Below are 7,346 nucleotides of genomic sequence, written 5' to 3'. Positions count from 1 at the left end.
TGGTACAAATGCCTGTTACTAGAGTTAAATGCTATCAATGTATTCTCACAGTTATGGAACTGTACAAATGCATACAAAATAACGCTCACGTAAACATAACTGTGCACTAGTTTGCCCTTATTGCTGCAGTTTGTTTCAAGTTGTTCTCTCTCTCTCTCTCTCTCTCTCACTCACACACACACACACACACACACACACACACACACACACACACACACACACACACACACACACACACTCACTATGTAACGTTTCAGCAAAAAAATACCGCCCCTTCCCCCCACAGTGACACCACCACCACTAGTCTGCACAGCTGACATAAGGCAGCATGGATCCATCCTTTCATGCTATTTATGCCAAATTCTGACCCGACCATCTGCATGTCAGAGCAGAAATCAAGACTCATCAGACCAGGCAACATTTATCCAATCTTCTCATGTCAAATTTTGAGAACTGTAGCTTCAATTTCCTGTTCTTAGCTGACCAAAACGCTCTTCTGCATTCTTTGGTTGCAACAAATGGTTGTATGAGCTACGGTTGCCTTCCTATCAGACATTTTTCTCTGACCGTTGACATCAATAAGGCAGTTTTTCCAAGAGAACTGCCTTTCACTGGATATTTTCTCTTTTTTGTCACCGAAAAGGGTGTCTGTGTTACTTCTTGTCTTATATATATTGTCTCTGTTTTCCTCTGTCCTTTGTCAGAGTGCCTGTTCACCTACCCCCTGTGTCTCCATATTCCCAGTGTTCAAGGTTTCCGAGTGTTTTCCCAGTTTAGGTTGTCATGGTTGGTTCTGTTTGCTACTCAGCCAGAATAAACAGCTCGCTCTTTTTAAAAGTAGGCTCCAGAATGGATGATGGCATGTTCGCATGTCTTTATGCAACACTGAGTGTGCTGAACTAAAGGTAGGCCTAGTTTCATTTTCATGGTCATTATTATCAAGACAATGATTACGCCTTATTCTGATTATTTCTCCCTTTTGGAGGTGTAACGTTTACATGAGGGGTGTAGGAACATTTCCCCCTAAATATTTTTAGATAAACTTTTGCTAAAGTCACAGTTTTTGTCGTATTGATGATGCAGCTAGAATAAGTGCTTTTAAATAAAAGAATAACCATTCAAAGTGCTCAGTGGTGAAACTGTAACTCTTTCAGAGTTTGACAGCTGGACAAGTGATGCCGTATTTAAAGAAACATGAGATGAGTGCAGCATATTATCTGAACAGAGACCATTCAATGAGCAAGAATAAACACTGAAAGAGAAACACCCACTAGGTGATGAAGCCAATCAAAGTAGTCCAGAGGGATTGATCAAATGTGATGGCAGAGGCTGTATCAAGACTAATGTGATCTATTAGATGGTTTTTATATTGGTTAGAATTAAGATTATTTTTATTTTTCCAGTTAATGAGGACCATTTTCTTGGCAATGCATAGGGCCGTAAAAACAACGTGGGCTGTGTTTATTTCTGTAGTGACCTCATCCAAGTTGCCCAGCAAGCATACTAAAGGGGAGGCTGGAATGTTACATTTCAGACACTTTGATAAGTCGTCACATATCTTGCGCCAAAACTTCTGAACTGGTGGACAGAACCAAAGAGCGTGGATATAATTGTCCGGTGTATTTGCTGTGCAGTGTGAGCAGTTGTTGGAAGACGTATAGCCGATCTTGAACATCCTATGACCAGTATAGTGCACTCTGTGTAATATTTTGTATTGTATTAATGGCAAACTGGGATTTCTGATCCATTGAAAGGTTTTTAAGCATATCTGAGACCAAAGGATTTGGTCTAAGCTGATTGATAAATCTGCTTCCCATTTTGCAATCGGAAGGGATATTGATTCATCTACTTTAGAAAGTGTGCTGTATATTTTAGACAATAATTTTTTTTGGGGGGGGGGGGGGGGGGGGTTAGATTAAAAAATTGTACCACACTTGGTGGTGTTTGTAATTCAGCTTCACTGGAATTAAATTTCTTTTTTTTACTATGGATTTAATTTGTTGATATTCCAAAAGTATTTTCTTGTTGATCCCATATTGTGTAACTAGTCTGTCAAATAAAATAAAGTCTGTTCCTTCCAATATATGTTCCAAGTTTTTAATTCCTTTATAACTCCAAACTGGAAAGTTTATCATGTTATTGTTTTGTAATATGTCCGGATAGTTCCAGATAGGTGTACGTTTGCATGGGATTAATGAAGACGCCGTCAATTTTAGAAACTCCCACCATGCTGTCAGAGAAGAGCTGATATTGATGCTTTTAAAGCATTCATGTCGTTTGATGTTTGAGCTGATAAATGGTAGGTCTGAAATCTCTAGGTTATTACATAGTGCCTGTTCTACATCTATCCAGGTTTCATCTAAGAAGATGTGTTTAAACCATCTAGAGATGAACTGAAGCCTGTTGGCTAAAAAGTAGTGATTAAAGTTAGGCAGATCTAATCCTCCTTTATCCTTGGTCCTTTGTAGTGTTTTTAAGCTGATACGTGGGGATTTATCTTTCCAAAGGAATTTAGAAATATACGAGTCTAGAGATCTGAACCAATCTTGTGATGGCTTATTTAGGATCATTGAAAATAAATAGTTTATTTTTGGCAAGACCATCATTTTTATAGCGGCGACCCTTCCCATGAGTGATATGGGTAGAGAAATCCATCTAGCCAGGTCGCCTTCTACTGTCTTTAAAAGTGGGATGTGGTTTAATTTAGTTAATTCTGCAAGCTCGGGAGAGATATTACTAACTCATCTACACAAGTCGTGTTGTAGAAGGTACAGTATTTATTGTTGTATTTATTATGTACCAGCTCAGGTAGTATAAAGAAAAATGACGTGTAACCAGATGGTTTTTTTAGTAACTTTTTTTATTGCTCAAACACAAGAAACATGCTTTGAAAAACAAAATTGCTGGGCAGCACACAGCCCTGGAATGCTGCTAAAAACAAAGAAAGAAATTAAAAAGTGGCTAACGCGTGTTCAGGTTGTTTACTAAGCTCCAAAAGAAATGACAGAGTCAAAGGTAAAAAGACAAAAAAGCGACAGTCTTCCTCCTGCTGTGACTGACAGAGAAACAGCTCATGTGTGTTCAGTGAAATGTGTGTGATCATGAGACTAGTCATTGACATCGTCCAGACTGTAAAAGTATCACAGAAACACAGTCACCTTTGGCACTGCGTCACAAGCCAGCCATGGCTGATGACAGAATCACTGAACAAGTGGCAGCATGTTACTGTTACGACATGTTAATGCTTTGGACCACAAACTCAAAGCAACACGAGCTTCAGGAATCGTTCGATGTTCTGTGATTACTTTGCAGTTTTAGAGAGATTCAAATTCATTGTGTGTTTAGCTACAGGTTAACAGTCTTCACAGCTAAGTTTTGCTTCCACCAAAGAGAAAAGAAAAAATAATATTAGGGGCTTTCCTGAACATACTTAACACTAGTTGTTAGCCGTCTAAGACCAGAATGTCTCTTGCAAAGTGTACAGGTAAATTATTTTCACAATCAACTGCAACATATCTGTTAGTGAGGAGATTACCAGTATACTGGCATTTGGGTTTTCTGGCTCCCACATTCCTTAGTTCACACTTAACAACTTTGAACTTCTTGTGACTTTTTGTCATTTGAAGTGTTTCATCAAATATTCCCTCAACACAAATTTTTTTGATCTCACGTGGATTATCAAGGATGAACGTGTTGGTATCTTTACAGCTGTTGTCAACATTATAGATCTGTTTCCTTCTTATAACCTTATCACAATCCATTGCAGTCATCTTGGCGTTTATGTGCTGACTTCTAAACTGGCCATAGCGGGTTTCTTCAAGCATTGAACTCTCAGTGGCAATGAGCAGCAAACAGATAAACAGGATCCTCATTATTACCTGGTGAAGAAAAAACAGAAACAATATTCTGATTGAGAATTTTATCCAGAAAAAGCACAAATTATTGCAACAAATATGTAATAAATTTGAGTCTACATGCTAACTTGTGGTTCCTAAAGTAGAATGGGAAGTGATAGGTTTGTAGCATAAACCACAGTTTACTACACAGCAAAAATCAAGACACAAGTAGGCAAAGTTCTTTGTGTTACTCATGCATGAGGGAGACCTGCCTGGAGCCAAGTGTCTCTCTGAAGAGGAGTGAACGCACCCCCCTCTTCATGCTACACAGAGTTGTTACAGACCTCCTAGGATGAGACATTCTTTCAATCTACAAATGAATATATACTTCTAAGCATATATAAATATATATTTCTAAGCATAAATGACAATCCAACAATACAAATCTAACAGGAAGCAGAGGCTTCAACTATCACCCAGCCCTCTCCTGTTGAGCCTGCTCCTATTCTGGCTTCAAGCCCAGCAAGAAGCGTCGGATCAGCTGCTGAATGATTGCTTAGTTACTTTGCTTTTGTCTTTGGGTGCTCAGGGACTTCTCATACACTCCTTCCCCTTCATTCATATTCTACTGTTACATACACTATGTTGCCAAAAGATTCTGTTCCTCTGCTTTCACACACACATATAAACTTGAATTACATCCTATTTTTAATCCATATGATGTCGACCTCCCTGTAAATGCTTTCCACAGCGTTTAGGAGTGTATGGGGAATTTATGAGGTCAGCCACTGATCTCACACATTAACTTGCAGTCTCTGCTCTATTTATGAGCAGTTCTTTCAGGTTGAGATCAGGACTCTGTGCAGGCCAAACTCGCTCATCCATGTCTTTATGGATCTTGTTTTGTGCACTGGTGTGCAGTGACGTTGGAACAGGAAGGGGCCATCCCCAAACTGTTCCCACAGACTATGGAGCATGAACGTATCATAAGTGTTTTGGTGTGTAGAAGCATTAAGAGTATCTTTTACTGGAACTAAGGGGCCGAGTCTTAAATTGCTGTTGAATCTAAATGTCTTATAGTGAGACACATTAGAATTTTGATTTTGTCTTTTCACAAACTGATCGCCAGCCAGAAATCTTTACATCACACAATGAAACAATTTGCAAGAACTTAAACGTCGACTCGGACATGAAATCATCATAAATGTAAACGCTGGAAGCTTTCCTCACATCTCCTCGTGTATTGTGGCTTGGTCTGTAATAACAAATCTGCACTGCACATCTGAAAACGAATAAAACTCAACTCAAGAACCTCACGACCTTTGCTGCACTAAAAGGCATCCAGCATGAGATTACCTTATTTTTGCTTCACTGATGAGTGAATGAGTGGTTGTTGGTTGGTTGGTTGGTTGGTTGGTTGGTTAACCTGCAGCGGTTCAGGCACAAGTGGGTCGTGTGGAGCAGCAGGTGAAAGGCTCTGAAGCTGGCGAAAGATTACAATAAATCAAATACATGACTGAATAGGCAACATCTGATAGTCAGTGTGAGTGAAAATGAAAGATTATCTAACATAAAGACTGGTCTCAAACTGTACATGCATGTAGCTTATGCAGGATTTGTGTGCTCACAGAACCCAGATAATGTCAGCATGTTTTTAAGCCCGTGTCTGGATTGTAAAAGTAGGTAAAGTGTGGCAGGAGCGAGGGTTGTTATACTTCCTTGGAGGTGTAGAACATGAGCCTGTTGAGAATTAAATATTTTTATTGCACAAACAAAACATTCTTACCAAATGAGGAGCGAAGACTCGAGATGAGCAGAGTGTAGCTGAGACACGCTGTTACGTTCAAGTCAGTCAAACTGGAACAAAGAACACTTGGTTCTTGTCACTTTCATTTTTATACATTTCAGCAGCACCGCCTTATGTAATCATTTAAATTATCACCTACATCACCAGTGCACCAGTTCTAAGAAAATGTACCACTTCTCTGTTTGTGTTTCAGAAACTTAATGCAACATGACCACAGCATCACGCAAATGTAGTTTGTCACTCATAGCTGGCTTTTCTACTGTTTTACGAAAAAAAAAGTTTTCTTGCATATTTGCAGGCCAAACAATCAGGTTGAACGATCAGGCTTGACGCCTCCATTTCTACCTGTTCGTGTTTCCAAAGTAGAATCACTGTGGCGATCGCTTTAAAGGCTGCATGGCTTTCATTGTTACATTGTGTTCATACCTAAATACTAAGAGAAAGTTCATATGTGTGTCCTCATTAGGACCGGGATTTGTGTTGGTGTGTGGGACTGTTTCCTAAGGTTTATACTGTTACTGGTTATAATGTGACAATGTGTTTCAGCTATTTTACAGAGTAACACAAAAGTAGAATAAAATAGAATAATCCTTTAATTGTCCCACAAGGGGAAATTTGGTTGTAACAGCAGCCAAAAAGACAAATATACAAACAAACAGTACACAGGACACAGAACAGAAACATACACAATTTTTCTTACATATTTACATTAAGGACAATGGTTACTATAAACAGAGAGTACTGTACAGTTATTAAATTAAATAAAAATAATTACAGGTAAGAGGCAAACCAGGTTGTAGTGCGAATTGGTTAATTAACTAACTTATTGCAGTTACAGCATTGATGTAAACATCTATGTTTGTTGGGAGCAGTTCTGATTGTACAGTCTGACAGCTGCAGGGAGGAAGGACCTGCGGAAACGCTCCTTCATGCATCTAGGATGCAGCAGTCTGTCACTGAAGGAGCTCTGCAGTTCAGCAACATCTACATCCATGGGGTGGGAGACTCTGTCCATCAGAGATGTTATTTTGGCCAGAGTCCTTCTGTCTCCCACCACCTGCACTGGGTCCAGGGTGCATCCCAGAACAGAGCTGGCCTTCCTGATGAGTTTATCCAACCTCTTCCTCTCAGCTGCCGATAAACTGCTGCTCCAACATACCACACTGTAAAAAATGACAGATGTAATGTGTAAATAATGCATTGCAATACTTTTAAGAACACTGTTCTGTGTAATGCATTACTTTTTTGACTAGGTTCATGTTTCCCCAGTATTGAACTCTATAAGAACGGGCGATGCCTCCAACATGCACAAACATTTGACCCACAGCATGCAATTCATCTGCATGAATGTAATGCCTTTAATATGCTGCTTAGAGATGGTTGTAGATCTCAACGTGGAGCCAGTTACAACCCAATAAGAATCAATAAGAGAATCATATTGATAAGTGATATTGAGAATGCCATCCCTACCTGCTTGTGTGTCACCCTACTTGCTCATAGGGGTTCATATAATTGTTGGGTCTTCTGTTGTCCTTGTATTACTGTAGGGTTTTATCGTACAATATAAAGCACCTTTGTGATTTGGTTCTATAAAAATAAAGTTTAATTAAAAATAATATTTTTTCCGCTGTGCCTTGGCTCAGCCAGTTTCTCTTTTTGGTAATAACCTCTCCATCTCTGGAGAAAAACCCTTTCACGTGGTA

The 7,346-nt window shown here is 39.3% G+C and overlaps 1 long non-coding RNA gene across 1 annotated transcript; it reads right to left on the bottom strand.

Moving 5' to 3' along the window:
* Positions 1-2,817: 2,817 nt before the first annotated feature.
* Positions 2,818-5,717, bottom strand: LOC145424304 (uncharacterized). Its single transcript, XR_013905333.1, has 3 exons — positions 5,623-5,717; positions 5,193-5,319; positions 2,818-3,878 (listed from the first exon to the last, which is right to left on the bottom strand). It is a non-coding gene; the product is annotated as an uncharacterized LOC145424304 (long non-coding RNA).
* Positions 5,718-7,346: the final 1,629 nt, after the last annotated feature.

This window comes from Astatotilapia calliptera, chromosome 23, assembly GCF_964374335.1.
Source record: "Astatotilapia calliptera chromosome 23, fAstCal68.1, whole genome shotgun sequence".
Taxonomy (NCBI): Eukaryota; Metazoa; Chordata; class Actinopteri; order Cichliformes; family Cichlidae; genus Astatotilapia; species Astatotilapia calliptera.
The sequence above is the reverse complement of the archived record's forward strand: the minus strand, read 5'-3'. Positions and strand labels throughout refer to the sequence as shown.